Consider the following 15,829-nt stretch of genomic DNA (forward strand, 5'->3'; position numbering starts at 1 on the left):
TTTTTTTTTTTTTTTTTTTTTTTTTTTTTTAATCATCTCGCAAAGGTAACTTTGCTGTTCACTGGCTTTCTACCAGTTGATCTCTTGAATTTGCCATCTCCCTTTGCAAAGGTAAAACTTTGGCTGGGTAGAATAAATGAATATATTTTCAAATTTATGTAAAAAGGTCAGAAAACAATTTTTAAAAGTCTGAGACTTTTTTTGTGGCCCCTTTCATTCTTGATACCTTGTAGAACTGGCTTTGTTCAAATAGGTCACTTATCATGTACATTTTTGTTTGTTCTTTTGGTTTATGTGTTGCTAAGGATAAGGAGTTATTTTCACTGAAGCCATTTTACCAAGAACCCAGAACATAAAACTTAAACTGTGTTTTAGGTTCTAGAATTTGGGAAATAAACAAATTAGGCACAGACTGTGTCTGTGTTCTAGCAGTTTGTTTGTATTTGTTTTGTTTTGTTTTGCTTTCTGGGGGTTTTATCCAGAGGCACTCTGCCATTGACCTACTCCCACAACCCTTCAATTTTTTTGAGACAAATTCTCTTTACATTTGGTCTTGAACTTGTGATCTTCGTGCTTCAGCCTCTGGGTAGCTGGGATTAAAGGTGTCCCCAGTTTCTACTAGTAACTTAAAAGAAGGAGGAATACATACCAATCAAGTAACTTATGATTCTAATAATGATGACACATGACAGGTATGCCTGTATGAAGAGTTCCTGTGTCTCAACACTGGGATTTTGTATGTAGCATGTCCTACCTTTCCTTGGGTCATAGAAATTTGTTCATTATGCTTAATAATTCATAGAAGCTCATAATTTCTTCATCTTTTACAACATAATTTGGTTAAATCTGAGCTACATCCCTGTCATTTTAGTGATCAACAGCTAGGATAAAAGAGTAAGCCCTGGAGTGTATACATCATATTTGCATGTAATATGCTGAGCCCTGTCCACTGTGAATAATCCACTCTCATGGCTGAGAGCTACTGGTGGACAGTTTGATTAATCAGTAGCTGCATAAACTGTGGAGTCCTTCCCTATACTGAATACTAACACCAACTTTTCATGCAATAATTCTTAGCATTTCTTTGCAGATGTTTCTTATAGGTAATTAATGTTTATATATATGGTTTTGTGATAAACTGATTTTACTAGTTTCTTTAAAAATCAAATTAGAGGGGTAAAGCGCCTCTTTCTCCCAAATTTACACTGTGTTCACTTCCACTATGCAGAGGAAGTAGCGTGTTTTCTGTTTTTCTTGTTTTTGTTGTTTTTGTTGATGTACTGAGTTTGCAAGGGCCCCAGCAGAGTAGATGAGAGAACAGTCACTGGCACTGGGTGTCCTGGGGTCAAGGACTACCTCCACCAAGGTGATCTTTCTGAAGTAACTCAGCTTCACTGATCCTACACTTTGTTCTCCTTGTTCAGTGGTGATAATAGTATATCTATTTCGTGTCATGATGTGAGGGCTCAGTGACAGCATTTTGTTGAAGCTTTAGATACCACCTATGTAAGCAGGGCAACCATCTGGGGTTTCTGCTTGCTAGCTTTACAGTATATCTCAGAGGGATTAACAACTTTTTTCACTGTATCCTGAGAATTCATAAACCCTTGTTTGAGATGAAGCAGTGATTTAAAGTAAATGTAATGTTGTACTCTTTCTGTGGCTTTCTCCTATGTAAATCATTAGCAGATGACTTACTTTAGACCCAAACTGTCATTTTCATATTGTAGAACATGAAGTTTTGATATCTCCTTGGGAATAGCATAGGTCACTAGAGTGTGTAGCCTGGTGTCCCTCAGTGGACCACCTGGCTCAAGTTCTAGTATCTGGTTTCCTGTTCAGTTGATACAATATTGTTTAAATTTTCCAGGTCTTAATTTCTGAATAAATAAGTCATGGTTCAGAAATTAGTATTACAATGGTGTTTAACCAACACACAACATACTTTTGTAGAATAATTTCTTCATAATTTAACACATAGTCAGTGATTTTCTCCTGGCTGAGTATTTTTCCTTGAGCACCATTTGTACCTTGGTACATATGTGGAGATAGGAGAGGGAGGAATGAGGACATAGGACAATGGAGAACAGTGATGCAGAGGGGGAGAGACAGAAGGTAAGGGCAAATCGTCATTGCTGTCTATAGGAGCAGGTAGTCCTCCCTCTGCTCTGCTCCCTCTTGTGTACATTTTATTTTTTTGGTCTCTTGCTGGCAGCAATATTTCCAGTCCTGAATATTGTGAATCATTATGTTTATAATGGGGTCTTTCTTCTTGAGCTAACTCTCTGCAGGCATTCTCATCATGCCATAATTTAATTACCATAGAGTTGCTCAAAGTGCCCCAGTATTGATCCTTAACAAGACACCTGCTTTCAGGGAAGGGATGTGCATCCCAGCCTGCAGGTGACGTGTTCCTCAGTGTGTGATGAAGCAGTGTCACCTGAAGGATCTTTATCAACTTAGCTCCTGGGCCATTTATCTGGCTGCACAGCCAGAAACCCTGAGTAATTCTGGACACCTCCTTTTTTCTTAACCCTGTGTCCAGCCCATTGTTAGTCCCTCCAATTATAGCTCCAATCTGTCCCCCTCTCCCCACTACCCCCATGTAGGCTGTCACCAACTATCATCCAGACTACTCATAGTCTCCTAACTGGTCCTCACAACCTCTCTCTACATTCTGCACATGGAATCACACATTTACACATACACATATGTGCCCCCCCAAACAGTGTTCTTAAAGCCCTTCAGTGGCTCCTCATTGCTCTTGAACCCCATATTGTCACAGGATCTGCAGGCTGTTTTATCTTTGTGCCTTTCCCTCCCTTGTTCTCTGTCTTCCAACCTCCTTGACCTCCTCCAGCGAGTTCACTTTTTGCTGCCTTGTCTGTTCTCTTTTCCTTCACTAGAAAGTTATCTGCATAATGTTCAAGCAGCCTCTTCCCTGCTTACACTGTTTCCAATTTGGTAGGGATTTTCCCACCCCTACTTGTCCTCTCTTACAACACCTTACAAAATTTTTGTATCTCTAATTTCAATACATATTTTTTTCTTGACAAAGTTATTTAATATTTGCCTTTCCTGTGAGACTCGAAGCTTCATGCAAGCAGTTACCATGATTATTTTTATGACTTTAATTTTTTAGAGCAGCTTTAGTTTTCCAGAAGAAGTGGGGAGGAGGGTAGGGGTTCCCCCATGCCAGGCAAGGCCCCATCATCCACAGAGGTGCCTTTGTTACACTGATGAATCTACATTAATGCATCATTAGCACCTGGTGTCCACACCAGGGGCTCAAAAGCAGAGTTCTGATATGAGTTCTATCATGGTGTTTTCCACACATTTCTCCAGATGACTTCTTGCTCACATATTGCAAATATTTTCAAAACATTGATTTTTTTTATTCTTTTCCATCTCAGGCTTCTTTGAGTTTCCCTCTGTTCTGCTTTCTAATGCCGCAGAACAAATCTGTGTCTAGGAGTTTGTTGGACTCTCTTCTTCCCTCACTCATTGCTTCTAATCACATTTTAATCCCTACTTCTTTTCTGTTTTCAGTCCCCTTTTAAATGATACATTTTTTATTTGGAAAATACATTTGGGGGCTAGGGCTGTAGCTCGGTGTTAGAGCACCAACCTTGCATGTGAAAGGCACTGGGTTCAATCATCAGCACCACACAACCGTAAGTAAAGAAAGATATTGTGTCCATCTACAACTAAAAAAAATTACTAAAAAAATAAGTGAGATGTGTGAATCTATTCCTCTATCAATCTCTCCACTGATATGGATCCATCCATGCAGATATATGTCCAGATGGATAAGTTGACTTCTATATATATGATATTTAGATAGGTATATAGGTACACAGGTAGAGGGGCATGGTTTATGTATTCAGTGTAAGAGATCATTCATAGAAGCATTGTTTAAAATAGCTGAAGACTGAAGATCACCATGAAGACAATGAAAAGAAAACATGGATGCAGTTGATGCTGAAAATCAGATGGAACTGAAAGAAAAAACACGACTTTATTAATCAAGTGTTGGAATTCCAACACACACTTGAAGATCTCTCTGCAAGAGTAGCTGCAGTTAAAGAAGAAAATCTGAAGCTAAAATCAGAAAACCAAGTTCCTGGACAATATATAGAAAACCTCATGTCTGCTTCTAGTGTTTTTCAAACAATTGACACACACACACAAAAAAAAAAAAAAAAAAAAAAAAAAAGAAAGTAAGGGATTGTTTTCCTTTCTGTTTTATGGAATTTCTGCTGATCATTTTTTTTCCTTTAAAACTTGGATAGATTCCAAAAGTTCAAGTACCTTTGTTTGTGGCTTCATTGAATATTTATGAAGATAATGGCAGATCTAGGCAAAATTAACTGAATAGCAGGAGACTTCCATGAGTTTGTGTATTAGGTTAGTCTTTGAAAATGTGCAAATGTATTGTAGAGACTTTATAATTAGAATTGCATATATTTATGAGACTTGAAGATGAATGTTTTATCAAATTTGCTTTCATATATAGGTTTAGCACTGTCTTTTATTATATAGGCTTAGTAAAATATATAAGAAATTAACCACCATGTTGTGAAAAAGTGACCAAAATCATGTACTGAATGCACAGCTTTATGTACTCTGTTCACCGTCTTGTGTCTTCCATTTCCCTTTCCCTAAGGAAAAAAATTCACATTTGAAAAAGTAATTTTAATAGTTAATCACTTATGAGAATAACCTGACTCTAATTGTTGAAAGTCAACCAAAATAAGATACTCTCTTAGCTAGGGCTTGTTCTGTGTTATATTTAGTAATGAGAGATGATTTTTGATTTCCCTTTAAGTAATTGCAGATAGACTGAAACTATAAAAATGGTCTCATACTGGGAAGATTTGTTTAAAAATTCCTTTTACACAAAATAACCCACTTGTTATCTGAAAAGATAGGAGTTATTATTATGTGTGTGTTCAAGATAGAAAATCTTGAGAAAAAATAGAAATGTGGCAGGAAAGAACTTGGTAAGTGCTAGTAAGCATCTCCAAATGCTTTAATTCCAGATTTGTTTTCTCTCTGGCAGAATAAACTTTTGTCAGACAAAAGATAAATATGAAAGTGTATTAAGTTTAATTAAGTTTATGTAAGCCACATATTAAGGAGATGAATTACCATTTGGTCTCAAGGACATTTACCCAGTAGATGAACTCTGAAAAATTCCTTGAGAGAGTTTTTTTTTAGTAACAGAATCATGAACACATGGTAGAATATACATGTAAAATAATGGTAATTTTTAATATTAGTATTTTAGTGCTTTTTTTCTCCCAGAATTTTTTTGTAAATTTAAACATTTTGTTTGCAGAGGTTTAGTCATTACTTATAAATTTTTGTAAATTTATTTTTTATATTCCATTTAGTAAGGGGAACTGTATTGGAAATAACATTAAGATAAGAGGAAAAGAGATCTACTAACATAGCTTATTATTATTAGATTTGGGCTAATTTTAATCATGGAATAATTTTATATATTACTGTAAGATTTTACATGTGACTTTACCTGTATAAGTATATAATTAAACTACAAACATTTTGGAACCATTTTGTGACCCTATTTACAAATATTTTAAATTCTGTTACAGTTCAGCTTTGCTTTTAAATAAAAAGCTCTTACAGAGAGGAAAAAAAAAAACATTTTGACATTTCCACTTTATGGAATACTTTAGGGAGGTTAAAAAACACAAACCAGCTTTATGTGAAAGGATAGTAATCTTAATGTTGTATCATCAAATCAAAAGAGGAAATTATAGAGAAATACCTCTTGTATACTCTCATTTGTGGGAAAGACAGAAACACCACCAATGGCACACATGTGCACACACACACACACACACACACATTTTTCTTTAGTATGTGCAGATCCAAGGTAGATGTTGATAAACCCAGCCTAATTCCCTCCTAAGTTCAGGAGCCATTTCATCAAACATTATAAAGAGGACATTTCTGGTTTCTGTAAATAATAGGTTTTGTATTTGGCCTGGCCATATTTTGATGTTGTAGACTTGGTTGGAATGCCTGCCCATGCCTTGGACTCACCCATGCCTGGCTTTTCCTGACCAGGTAACAACCCTTTCTGAAAACTTAGTGGTGCCTCATAAAATTTGATGTTGGGATCTGAATTTATTTCCTAATGTGAAATGTTGAGCCACGTAGATCACTAACCTGCTATCTGCTTTTTGATTATACTTGTCAAAATCCTGTTAGCTGTATGTTCTCAAGACATCCCCCTTTGAAACTTTTTGTGCTATAAAACCTCTTTCCTGAAACTGGAATGCTGATTTCTAACCCAAGTTGGGAGAGACAGTTGCTGATCAGCTCTCTTTGTGTACACAAATAGAAGCTTGCTTTAGTTTGATTTAAAAATGGAGTTGGTAGTCTTTTCTTTGCACCTGGGTTCAACATTGAACAAGAATGAGCAGCAGTTGGTGCCTCTGGAAAACGAAAAGGCACTAACTAAACAGAAGGATGGGGGGGGGGTGATTTAACTTTCCAGTCATTACTTTTTGTGCCATTTCAATATTTACTTTATTCAAAAGTAAAAAAAAAAATACTTTATTAAAAATTAAAAAATAAATAAATAAACAAGTTTTGTTTAGCTTTAAAACAACTGAATTATGCTGTGCTTTGAGGTTGGATCACTATCCCCTTCACAGCCATTAGGTTTCGTTGCCTGGACACAGGGAAGTCACCTGTAGCTCATGTTTGCTTTTGTTTTCCAGGACTTTGTTGGCATTAGGATGTCATTTGAGTATATTGGATGAATACACTGAAGAAAAGGTGAAAAAATGAAGCCCCCCAAGAAGTAAGTTAAGTGACAGGCTGTATCCATCTGCAGGGTGCAGTTGGTGTGGCCTTTGCAGACTGAGGGAGACCTGGGTGTCTTGCTTGTACTTGGCCATCCACTGCAGATTCAAAAATTTATATGAGCTGAATCACATGTGCTTTTTCACCTCTGTGGTGGACAGTAGACTCTCAAGTTGCTGAGAGGAACAGCAAAGCTCATTGTATGTTTGAGAGTGTTTTATAAAAAGAGTCTTATTCCTAGTGTTTGTATGTGTGAGAGCACTTATATCCAAATTTATGACTTAATGTGACTTTCCATTTCTTATCAACTGTTTATAATTTTATTTACTTTTATAAAGAAAACTTGTTTGATGAGTAATTATTAAGTATGTTTTCTTATCCCTGTTTGAAGATGAGAAAGCCAAGCAGACATATACTGAGTGGCTCTGCCTGAAGTGCTGTGACCTGTACCTGTGGCAATGCTTAGCCGTGTAAACATCTGCATCCTCACTGCTAAGAGTCCTTGAAGTTACCTGCTTCATAGGAAAGTGTTAGATATTAAATGAGAATGTATATGTTGAATGGTAGCTATTTTGTGATGTTATTATTCTCTCATTTATTTTTATTCAAATATTTAAGCCACTATTTGCAGGCCACACATTATTTTTCCCCACATTTTTTATTGGAACATTATATTTGTACATAATGTTGGGATTTGTTGTTTCATATTTGCACATGCACATAATATAACAATATCTTTTGGACAGTATCATTTTGCAGCTCTTCCCCCCTACCTCCACACTTCCCATCCCTTGGTTTCTTTCCTTTATAGATCTCACTTTGATTTTCATATGATCCACTCCCACCTTTCTTTTCTTTTTTCCTCTCTAGCTTTCTGTGTATCAGAGAAAACATATGACCTTTGACCTTCTAAGTTTGACTTAGTTAACTTAAAATGATTATCCCTAATTCCATCCATTTTAATGCAAATGACATTATTTCTTTTTTCTTTTTGGCTGCATAAATAAAAATGTATATTACAATTGTATATAGCCTAGCAATGTGGTGCATGCCTGTAGTCCCAGTAACTTGGGGGGCTGAGGCAGGAGAATCACACATTCAAACCCAGTCTTAGCAACTTATCGAGGCTCTAAGCAACTCTGCAAGACCCTGCCTCTAGCAAAATATTAAAATAAAAAGCTGGGAATCTTGCTCAGCATTAAGTGCCCCTGAGTTCAATTCCTGGTACCAAAAAGGATATAATAATCCTGTATAAATACCACATTTTCTTTATCCATTCATCTTTGATGGACACCTAGGCTGGTTCCATAGCTCAGTTATTATGTATTGTGCTGCTATTAATATGTGTATGCATGTATTGCTGTAGTAACATGATTTTAATTCTGTCATCCATATTGAAGAGTTGTATAGCAGGGTCATATGGTGGTTCCATGCCTAGTCTTTTGAGGAGTGCCTCAATACAGATTTTTATACTTGTACTAATTTGCAATTACACCAACAGTGTAAATTTTTTAAATTTTTCTCTATATTTTCTCTACAATTTGTTATTATTTGTGGTCTTGATAACTACCATTGTGATTGGTGTGCAATGAAATATTGGTGAAATTTTTTGGTTTTCCTTTTTCCTTTTCTTTATTAGAACTTTATGGTTTTAAATAGTAGTTGGATTCATCCTGATGAATTTACACATGCATGGAATTCAATTTCAGGTCATGATTCCTCTTTTATCTCCCATCATCCTTCTCCTTCTCTATCCTCAGTGGAGTTGATTTGCATTTCCCTAGTTGCTAATAGTGTTGAACATTTTTTCACATGTTTGTTGGTCATTTTTGTTTCTTCTTTTCAGAAATGCCTCTTTGATTCATTTGCCCATTTATTAATTGGGTTATTTGATTTTTTAGTGTTAATTTTTTTAGTTCTTTATATATTCTTGATATTAATCCTCTGTCAGAAATCTGCTAGGGTAGCTAGCATATTTTCTCCCATTTTGAAGGTTTTCTCTTCACTTTCTTTATTTTTTCACTTGGTGTGCCAAAGCTTTTTAGCTTAATGCCATTCCATGTATTAACTCTATTATTTCCTGAGCTTTAGAGGTCCTATTGAGAAAGTCTTTTGCCTAAAAATTGGAGTATTTACCTTATGTTTTCTTTTAGGAGTTGCCTAATTTCTGGTCTAATTCTTAGGCCTTTGATTGATTGTGAGTTGATTTTTGTGCATGATGAGAGATAAGGGTCCTGTTTTATTCTTCTACATATGGATAACCATTTGTTTAAAAATTCTGTCTTTTCTCCAGTGTATGTTTTGTTGCCTTTGTAAAGGATCAGATAGATGTCTGCAGATGTGTGGCTTTGTCTCTATGTCTTTTATTATGTACTATTGCTGAAAACTACTCATTATCAGTAACAGATGTGGGAATGTGGTAAATAATATAATGGAGATGAAAACTCTCTGTTGTATCCCCAGGCCTCGGGCTCCTCCAGATAAACATGAAACCCAAGTGGAAATGTTGTTCCTGTTGAAAATGCAGCCTTACCAGCCAGGGCCTACCCCAGCAGGCTGCACACACCAAGCTCAGTACTTCCAGAGAAATCTGAGGGAAGCTGTGTCAGGACCTTGCACATTCTTATGTTCTAGATGTGTTTTCCAAATATGTGAACAGTCTCAAAGATACAATTTTATGGTATGTTTCATATATTTATGTTATAAAGCAATCCTTTCTACTCATTTCTAGTGTATCTAATGGTAACAAATGAGCTATCTGCCCTCAGAATCTACTTAAAAAACATTGATAACTGGGAATTTTACATTGTCCATTTTTCTCTGAACTGTATTTCCAGTCCATTTTGCCCACTCTAGATCATGCCTTTGGGTGATGTTCTTCTGTCCAGCAGTCTTTGCCTTTGAGTCAAATTGCAAGATCAGTTGCAGTGTTTGTTCACATACACAATTTCTGTTATTAAAAAGCTCAATCTATTCAGTGAACCAAAAATCACTGGTTATCACAAAAACTACTGTTTAATGATCTTCTGGTGACAACTCAATCAAGCCTTGTTGAATTTTTTTAAGAACAAAATAATTAGAAGCCACCTAACTTATGAAAGAATTCATTATCCTCTTGTTAGAGCCATTTATATTCTTTAAGGTTTTGGGAATGTATATGAAAAAGGCATTATTAGCGCTAAAAAGATTTAAAAAATAAAAACACAAAACACAAAAATAAGTATTCCTGTTTATCTTTCACCTGAATAAGAAATGGAATTATTAATTTCATGTTATTTTGCAAACATAATATAATTAATGTTTATACTCTTCTCTGTGTGTAGTGTGTGTTATGTGTATGTTTGTGTTTCACTAAAACCTTGGTGTACAATTTACCTTGTTCCATTAGTAGATCCCCCCCCATGTAACCTAGTTGGTAAAAGCTGGCTTTCACTTTCAAAATAAATAGTTAAAATATTATCTTTTGTCATAAAAAGTCTGACTTTCTTTTCTGTTGAATCAAATGTGTTAATATATATCCATGTAATAAATATCTCAGTTCTAATTTCTAAATTTAAGACAGTGTTTTCAGTATGTCTTCTAGAAGAGTTCAGTCCTCTCCATGTGGTATTAAATAGAAACTCCTCTCATCTACAGTCTGTATTATTTCTTAATTCACCATGAGACACCACTTAATTTTCACTCCATTTGCCACATTTAGGGAATTGATAGTAACTGGCATCAACATGGATGCAGGTAAGCATAACCAGAAAAGTTGGAGTTTCAGAACCATTTTAAAGAAATTTGGCATCATCACACCAAGTTGTGCAGTCACACACCTTCTTGGAAGGCAGCTCCATCCTTGGAGAGATGCCCTGGGGAAAGGGTGTGCCAACCTACATGCAAGTATTGCTTTATCAATATTATTTGCATTAACAAAAATAAATAAATAAATAAAGGCAGGTGATTGGGGGTTGGTGCAATATTCTTCAGTAGGAAAATGAACGATTTTCTTTTGCATTTACCTAGTTGCTAATAATGTTGAACATTAGTTATAAATGTCAACATAGGCAAACATAAAATATAGTGTTGAGGATAGAAAAAATATCTCACCAGGTGATATAAAGTTGAGACACCATACAAGGCAGTCACAAAATACATATATGCACATGTGGAAATTTGTTATACACTGAAGTTGCTCTTGCAGGTAAGTAGGAAAATGATGGTCTTGTGAGTCAGTGGAGCTCAGATCATTGATTTCAAAATGGGAAAATATTAGATTTCTCCCTTGAACCATACACAGACATTTGCAGGAGGAGATTCAATAGCATTATGCTATGCAGAAGTTTTTGAAGACAACATCATAGGCTATTTTCATGACCTTGGAGTGAGGAAGAATTTTTTGAAAGCAGAAGAAACACTCATCCTCACTTCATTTAAAACATTAATTCATCAAAATATTCTTGGGAGCCCTTTTCTCCATATCCTGTGTAATGTGTGTTCATTTTCTTTGCCTTGTTTATCTTTCCAAGCATACTTGTGATATGGTGAAACTTATTTGCCTACTTTCCACCCTGGCTTCCTTCTGTAAAACCACATGCTTGTGATTAATTGCTCCATAGATATTGTTGAGGAAACAAAAAAAAAATCTAATAAATTTGACTCATTGAAAACCTTATGTACATCAAAGGAAATGATAAACTAAGTGAAAAGACTTGCAGAATAACACCAAGACTCCTAAAATTAATTAGATGTTATGATAGAATAATTAGCAGGGGTGGAGATAATTCACATCTAATAAACATAAAAGACACTCAGCCTTATTAATATCAAGACAATGTATGAAAAATCATAATGAAAAGCTATTTTCCCCCACCAGGTTGGCAAAAACTGAGTAAATTGGTGGGACTATTCATTAGTATAACTACTGTGAGAACCTATGTAGCTTCATCTCATAAAGCTGGAGAGGACCCAGTTATTTCTTATCCAGATATGAGCTTTAGAGAGGCTTTTGCATACAAAACAAACCTGAAAAGCCAATTCATTGTAGCTTAGATTGTAGTGGCACGAAATTGGAAAGAACTTAAATTTCTTCTGATTTGAGAATCTAAAACTAATTTTCAGAAGTATATATTGGAATACTATAGAGTAGTTAAAACAAATTCATTTGAGCTAACTGAAGCTACAGAATTAATTTTGAATACATTGTTTGAGGAAAACAAATGCTAATGGTGTGAACAGTATAATTCTATTTAAATTTTTGGAATATGATATGTGGCTTTGATCTGTTTCTCAGAACCGAGTATGCCTAAGAAAATTGTGTCTAGTGTTGAACCCTGACACAAAGAAAAGACCACCAATTCAAATTTTAAATCAAATTAAAGCAAGCTTGCATTGTGTACACAAAAAAGAGCTGATCAGTGGCTGTCTCTCCTAAACCAGGCTAGAGCTCAGCACCCCAGCTCTCCAGGAACAAGGTTTTAAAACACAAAAAGTTGCAAAGTGGGGTGTCTTGAGAACTGATAGATAACAGGATTTTGACAAGTATAATACAAAGGCAGGTAGTAAGTTAATGATCTACATGGCTTAATTTTTTTTAATTTTTTAAGGAGAGAGAGAGAGAGAGAGAGAGAGAGAGAGAGAGAGAGAGGGAGAGGATTTTTTTAATATTTAATTTTTAGTTTTCGGCAGACACAACATCTTTGTTTGTATGTGGTGCTGAGGACCGAACCCGGCCACACCATGCCAGGCAAGCGCGCTACTGCTTGAGAGCCACATCCCCAGCCCAACATGGCTTAATATTTAAAGGTAGAATAAAAGTTAGATCCAAACATCAGAATTTATGAGGCACTTCTGATATTTCAGGGGGAGCCAGAATTTATGAGGTGCTACTAAGATTTTAGAGACACTTTTTATCTGGTCAGGGAAAACCAGGCATGGGTGAGTCCAAGGCACAGGCAGGAATTCCAAACAAGTTTAGAAATTGCAGTAATTTATAGTAAAACAAATTAACTTTTTATAACTTTGTGATGAGATGGCTCCCAATCTTAAGTTTGAATTAGACTAGGAGTACTCAACTTAAATTTATGGCATTGTAGACATGTATTGAAAAGTCATGAGGTTCCCCATAAACAATTTTTTTATGTGTGTCAGCTAAAAAAATAATTTAAATGTGAACAATTGCTACCAGCACATTATTCTGCTTGGTAGTCTTGCCAATCAAAACCATCATCAAAACCAGTTACCAGTTGGTTTGGGGCTGGGATTTTCACTCAGTGGTAGAGCCCTTGCCTTGTACATGAGAGGCACTGGGTTCAATCCTCAGCACCACATAAAAACAAATAAATAAAGGGTTTTTTTTTTTTCATCTAAAAGGTGAAGTTTTGTACCAGTTCATTTTTGTACCAGTTCCACATGAAATATCCCTCAGTTAGAATTTTCCCACAAACCCTAATCTGTCTTTCAGGTAGCCAATTTAGCCAATAATTCCAGAAAATACTCTCTGGCTTCCCCCTATAGGTTAAATTGATATAAGGTCTGATTTCTATAGTGGGTATCTGTGTTTTCAGTGCAGGTACTCTGTTTATAATTGTATGACAACTACAGTGATGCCAACAAAAAGCAACTAGATGAGGGAATAGGGGTGTAGCTAAGTGGTAGAGCACTGCCTACTATGTATAGTGACTGCAACTGCTTCTCTTTGAGAAGACTGGATGGAAGACTCTTGGTGTTTTACTATTGCTCACAGCTTAATATGCTCATTATTCTTATTTTTAGTTCTATTTTATTCTTTGATTAAAAATATTGGAAAATCTCTCCTCAAGCAGGATTTCTGTACATTTTTTAGTAATATTTTATTGACTATGTTCAAGTAATTTGTATGCTAACAAATGTTGTCTTTTTTATTTACTGAAATATATTAAAATATCCCATTGCCATTGTGAATCAGACCAACTTTATAATTTTGACAAGTTATTCATTAAACTTTATGCATGCCTTACCTTTGTTAAAAACAAATAGTGGCTTCAAGAATGCTGGATGTGGGGTTATTTATAATCACAGTTCTTATTTTCAACATTATTAGTAGTTTTTATTCCTTAAGCTGATCATATGCTTATTTTATTAAAAATAATAAACTGATCATATGATTATTTTATTAAAAATAAATGTTTGAAGATCACTTTATGCACTTAAATGTTTTACACTTTAAAATATGTGTATGCTTATAGCACAATAGGATAAAAATAGTCACTTTGGATTAACAAAATTATGGATTTTTAAATTCTTTTTTTAATATTTTCTTTTTGAAATTGTATTTCTTTTCACTTGGAGGAAAACTACTTTTAAATTAAAAAAGAAAATTATACTAAATAATCATGAAGAAGTAAACACTTGGGTATTTCAGCTGTGTGATATCCCTTGTGGAACAGTGTTTCTAAGCTATAAATCAGGACAGGTGGCCCAATTTGTTGTGAAACTTCATTTCCTGAATCTTTTCTTTTTTTCAGATGGGAAATTTCACCCCCACTCTCCTTTTTGGCAAAAAGCAAAATTATTTAAATTTCAAAGTAAAGTATAAGAAAAAAATCAGCCTTTTAAAAATTTCTGCTGAAGATCAGCTATAAGTAACAGCAGAAACTGCCCCTGGGGAGTCAAATATCCATTCACCCCTGGCCAAAAAAAGAACTTGACTTTGGGGACAGAGTGGGGGTGATATAAACAGGTCACCAGAGCTAGGTACATTGCTTCTAAATTTTCATGCTTTTTGATACTTAGTTTAGTTAAAATTTTAAGAAGTACAATATGTTATATTGAGAATTATATCACTGTTTTACATAGGTGACTGGATCCTATTTTGTGTCAACCCACAGTGAAGGTGATGCTGAGTAACATTTTAAAAGGTCTGACAAAAAAAATAGTGTAAGTGATTGTGTACCTAGAAATCAATGGAATACATTTACAGATCCAAACTTAAAAATATTCTACAATGCATTTATGAGATTTTACTTCTATATGTAAAATGTTGATATCTGTATTCAATTTTTATCTTCTTATTTTAGCAGATATCTTAAGAATATATTAGATTTTGGAAAAAAAAGAGTATTTTTATGTTCAATTCATTTTTTTTCTTTATTTCTATATTTTTATTTTGTTAACTATCATTACCAATGCTTCCAAGGAATGAAATTTTATTTGGAAATGGATGAAATCTAGAATGTCATTTTCCATGGTAAGTTCACAGCTTCTTGATGTCCAGATCAAAATTCTTTGTATTTTGGAGTTATATAAAAACTACCCGAAGCATTAAGATGGCAGCGAGGGGAGTGCATTGCCCCCGTGTGCTGCTTCACTGTGTGGGAGTATGACAAGTCAGGACGGCTAAAGGATATCTTGTTAGGAATTTCCAGCAATAGTGGGGTGCTCCGGAACCTGGAGGAAGGATTTCCCTCGCACGAGGATCGGCTAAGGGGACTCAAACGCAAGAGGTTTGTCGCATGGAGGGTAACACTGCTTATTCAGCAAATCGCCCCGCGACTAGAGTCTGCAGCGCGCACTGGGAAACGAGGAGATAGCGACGCAGGGATACAGAACTGCAGTTTCTGCCAGCCGTGCAAGCACCGTACTCAGGGCTGAATTCTGGGTTCGAGACGGGGGAAGGAAGCGGTCCATCTCGGTTCTCCACACCGGTCAGACCACAGAGGAGGCCATCAGCCACCATGTTGGAAAGCTGACGTCACCATCCCTGTTTTCGACTGACTGCAGCTCATTCAGCCATAGAACAGGTAATTTCAGGCTGCAATTCGCCTGCAGCTTGCAGACAGATTGCTAGGGTTCAGTGCCTGGGTGCTTCTTAGAACCTGATCTTATCGGAGCGAACACCGAGTGCGGGGTGGCCGAATTCCGGCTCCCGGAACCATCCCGGAACCGCCCTGGCCCAGGGCTGCGGAGCCTGCGGAGGCTGCTTCTTGGACCCTGCTCCTATCAGAGCATACACCAAGCACTAAGCGGC

At 35.9% G+C, this 15,829-nt stretch overlaps 1 pseudogene; it reads left to right on the top strand.

Moving 5' to 3' along the window:
* The first annotated feature begins 3,965 nt into the window (after window positions 1-3,965).
* On the top strand, window positions 3,966-4,191 carry LOC107161054 (annotated as a pseudogene).
* Window positions 4,192-15,829: the final 11,638 nt, after the last annotated feature.

The sequence above is a fragment of the Marmota marmota genome, unplaced genomic scaffold (genome assembly GCF_001458135.2).
Source record: "Marmota marmota marmota unplaced genomic scaffold, marMar, whole genome shotgun sequence".
Classification (NCBI taxonomy): Eukaryota; Metazoa; Chordata; class Mammalia; order Rodentia; family Sciuridae; genus Marmota; species Marmota marmota.